Source organism: Microtus ochrogaster, chromosome 18 (assembly GCF_000317375.1).
Source record: "Microtus ochrogaster isolate Prairie Vole_2 chromosome 18, MicOch1.0, whole genome shotgun sequence".
NCBI lineage: Eukaryota > Metazoa > Chordata > Mammalia > Rodentia > Cricetidae > Microtus > Microtus ochrogaster.
The window spans coordinates 26,620,813-26,625,497 of NC_022020.1; positions in this window are offsets into that span (position 1 = coordinate 26,620,813).

A 4,685-nucleotide genomic window follows, 5' to 3' on the forward strand; every position below is an offset into this window, starting at 1 on the left:
TGGTTGTGAGCCACCATGTGGTTGCTGGGAATTGAACTTAGGACCTTTGGAAGAGCAGGCAATGCTCTTAACAACTGATCTATCTCTCCAGCCCGCAGAGGTTTTTCTTTAGTGGTGTAGTTACCTGTACATTGATAGTGTTCCTGTAGATAAGCCATCACCCATGTAGATAAATCATCAAACCATGATTAAACTCATTAGTTTCCCAAGTTAGACTTGGCTACAATTGTTTCTTTTTTTAAAATAATTTATTTATTTTATGTGCATTGGTGTGAAGGTATCAGATCCTGGAACTGAAGTTACAGACAGTTGTTAGCTGTCATGTGGGTGCTGGGAATTGAACCCGAGTCCTCTGGAAGAACAGCCAGTGCTCTTAAATGGTGAGCTACTTTTCCAGTCCCCCTAAAATTGTTTCTTCAGTATGTGATTGATGTTCTCTCTGGGATGAATAGACATTTGTTCATTCTTCTCAGGAAAAGGTCACACAACATGGGAATCTCCATTCTGCTCAGAACTGACCTTAACAGCTATAGATACAGACAATGATAGGTCTTAAAGGGTGTGGTCTATGGGAACTGTGACTCTTACCTTCAAATACTCCTATCCAATAATCTATAGGGCTCTTTTGGGGGGTGGGATGAGACAGGGTCTCACTATGTATCCTGGCTGTCCTGAAATGCTCTATGTAGACCAGGCTGACCTCAAACACAGAGATCCACCTGTCTCTACCTCTTGAGTGTTGGGATTAAAGGGGCGCACCACCCCTGCCCCTAGGGCTCTTAATGTCTCAAAGTGTCTTTCAATAGAACAGGTGTCTACAAAGGTGAAGTCTCCTTCCTGTCAGAGAAGCCAGTATGGACTAGGTAAGGGACCCAGTAGGAGGACTTCTAGATTTTTCCCCAGGTTTGAGCCTATTTTCCAAGTTCAGTGAATGTTGTTTTCAATTGGTCATCATTTTTGAATCACTACCTTCTAGTTTTTCCTTTTTCATGGGGGGGAAAGGCTCTGGTCTTTGCCAGGCAAATGGTTCAGGCTGAGTTCATGGGGGGAGTGGGAGTGGTGTTTTGGGGGAGATGAGTTAGACAATGTCCTAATTTATTTCTGCATCAGTTTCCTTTCTGTGAAACATACTTGAATCACAGATGTAGAAATTATTCTTTTTTTATATGTAGGAAACCCAAAGCTCTAAAAAGTTAATTTGTGCAGAAATTCCCTCTGGAAAGTCGTCGAGATTCAGTCTGATTCCAGAGTTGGAGTTTGTAATTACTGATAGATCATTATTGGGGTGGAAGGATGCAGAATGGAGGGGGGATGCACCACAATATTAATATTGATGTCCACCATTAAATGCTTCCTGGTATCCAAGGTGTCAAAAGGAAACAGTATGTTAGTATGAAAGGAACGGAATGTAGTTTTGAGGGTTAGCAGGAAGCACAAGGAAGAGTCAGCAAACCTGCACCTCTCTTTCTCCATTCCTCACTCTCCCTCTCTCCCTACCTCTGGAAGGCTCAAAGAGGCAGAATGGCCACGTTAGCGCAGGTCTGCAGCGCCGACCCCCATAGAGAATGCCCAGCACCCCCTCTGCAGGACGCCACCGCATCTCCCTGCCCCCCAGCAGCCGAGGCTTGGAAGACGGAGCAGAACTGCAGCGGCTGCCACGGTTTATGCTTCTCCAGAGCTTCGAAGCAAGATTTCCCCAAAAAGCCATATTAAATAAATAAAGGGAAATTCAGCAGATGGGAACATGAATCAATGAAAACTCCCATATGAGTGCGAAGATTTATGTCAAAAAAACAAAACATCAACATCTGGGGGCTGCCGCGTCTCCTCTTGGTTGTTCGTTTGAAATGGATTCTTGGTGTCGTTTTCTCCCTCTTTCTGGCTGCGAGAGAAAGCAGGAAAAATAAAATAAAAAATAGAAACCCATTTTGAAATAGTCGTTTTAAATCAGAAACGAAAGCCCGTTTCCCACCCTACCCTCTACCCCCAGGCTGGAGGGGATGTGATGCAGGAGACTGGGCTGTGGGCTGCTCTGGGAGCCTGGTACCGAGAGCCCCCTGCCGGACTCCGCGGGGCGCCCCGGCCACCCGACCGGGGCAGCTCGCGGCTGCAGCCCGCACAGCTGCGGCGGCGACAGAGCGCGTGCACACGCACAAGCGCCTTCCGCACTGCGGTCGCGTCCCACGCGGGTGGAAGCCCGGTCGGCGATTCTGTGACAGCTTCTCCGGGCGGTCAACCCGTCAGCCAGGGAGCTCACGCCTGCCCCGAGGGAGGCAGGGCTGCTAAGGAGTAGCGTGCAGATCTTTGGCTGGACCACACAGGGGTGAGGAGGAAAGGTGCTCGGTCCTGAAGTCTGGATTCAAACCCTAGCTACTACAGCCCGCTGATCGTCTTTGAGCAGATTTACCTTTCCAAGGCAGCGTGGGAATAACTGTAACAGGCTCCCAGAGGATTGTGGGTGGCGAATGACAAAAGCACACAAGGGGCTTGGCACAGTGTACAGATACACAAAATTGAGTAAATCTGGACTATTATCATTAGGACAGAGGCTCACATCCCTCATCATGGTTCCACAGGATGCATTCTTCCTGCTCTGCAGCCTTGTAGAGGTCTTGACCCACGTCATCACTCGGCTACAGCTGCGCTAACCGTGTCTTTCGCCCAGCAGCTCCATTTTCTTCTGCCTGAGGCCTTCTGCGGAAGGTTCTTTTTCATCTTCTGCTTCAACATAGCCTACACTTCGCATCATTCAGGAAACTCTTACTGCCTCCTCCCTCCCCAAAATGTGCTCTGTTCTAGCCTGGGCTTCTCCTTCCTTGCAAGGTTCCTGGATGAAATGTACCCTTACCTTGGTTATATGCTTCTGCCCACAAATCGGGTTGTTTGCTTCATAATGTCAGCATCCTAATCTATCGTGGTCCTTGCAATATTCTTGGCCCCTAGGCCAAGCCAGTGACAACAGCTTCTTCAAGTGCGGTAAATGACCAGAGTGGAAGGTGAGCCACCATAGTCAGACAGAATTCGGAGGACAGGACCACTCATCTCCCACCTAACCCCTTCTGTCTCCCTCCTCCTTCATCCCCATTTTTCTACCCTCCTCTTCTTCCACTTCCTCTTCTTGAGACAGAGTCTTGCTATGTAAACCAGGCTGGCTAAAATTGATAGAGGGCTGCCTGCCTTTGCTTCCAGAGTGCTGGGATTAAATGCACACACCACCACACCTGGTTTATTTTTCATTTATGTATGCGTCTTGCCTGTGTGTATGTGCACCGTGTGGGAGCCTGGTGCTCCTGCAGGCCAGAAGAGTGTGTCAGATACCCTGGAGTTGTGAATCACTATGAAGGAGCTTGGAATCAAACCCAGGTTCTCTGCAAAGGCGCCAATACTCCTAACTGCTGAGCCATCTCTCCAGCCTCTGTATTCTGGGTCTTCTATACAGCCTCACCAATTTCTCCCAACAGTAACCTCATATGTCTATTGACAAACAGGCCAGGCTCTGTGCTGGGCACTAAGAACACAGGCACAAACAATTTTATCTTTGACCTAGTGGTGGTTTGGCACAAAGATGGAGATGGACACATGAGCAGAGGACAAAGAGATGGGAGGGAGAGAGTTGAGTGTTGGGGTGGAAGGGTAGCTGTTCTCTAAGAACAGGACCAGGACTGGAGAGATGGTTCAGCAGCTGGGAGCACTGACTCTTCTTCCAGAGGACCCGGATTCAATTCCCAGCATGCACATGGCAGCTCACAGCTGTCTGTAACTCCAGTTCCAAAGGATCTGACACCCTCACACCAATGTACATAAAATAAATAAAATTTAAAATAAAAAAGGAACAGGGCCCTTGGCTCCAGGAGAAAAAGGTGAACCAAGCTGCCGAGTGTTTCTCTGCTTTATCATAGTAAAACTCGGCGCCACTATGAAGGTCTATCATCATCCCTGCCGCACAAGAGACAGGAAGCAGTTAATTTGCCTAGGGCCACAAAGATAGTAATGGCAGCAGAGGGATTGAAATGGGCGGGTTCTGACTCAGAGCCAGAGCTGTGAACTACTTAGCCATGCTGCCTGGGAGCAAACAGCTGTGAAGCTGCTCCACCCCCAGTTCTGAACTGGTGGGAGTGGGAGCTGCGGGCCAGGCGCAGGAGAGCGGCCACCGTCCAGGAGCAGGCCGGGAGAGCAGGAGCAAACACCTGGCTCCCACACAGAGCCTAATGACAGGGTGCAGAGGGGACCTGCGAGTGCTCAGCAGAATTGGGGCACCTCTGGCTTCTGGCTGCCAAGCCTCGGGGAAGGCCCCAGCCTGCGCCTGGCACAGGGCCCCGAGGGTGCTGCTCTTAGCTCTCACCTCCAGCAAGCGCTGCAGATCTTGCCACATCCCTCACCGTCCCCAGCGCTCACAAGGCTGGGCTCGCATCCTCTCTGTTGCTCTTCAGTGGCAGCCGCACCTAGGCACCTAGATTCTCGGGTTAGTCTAGTAGCATAGGCTTTGGGCCCAGGGAGGGGAATCCTGCTTCATGGTATTCTGATGAGGCCTCGCTGAAGCCAAGCGGGTTTCTTCAAGGAGCTGATGAGACCACCTGTCTTTTTCAAGTTTCCCCACCCCCCAGCTCTCAGAAGCCTGCATCCACCTCAATATCGGACATTTATTTATTTATTATTATTATTATTTTATTATTATTATTTTTTTT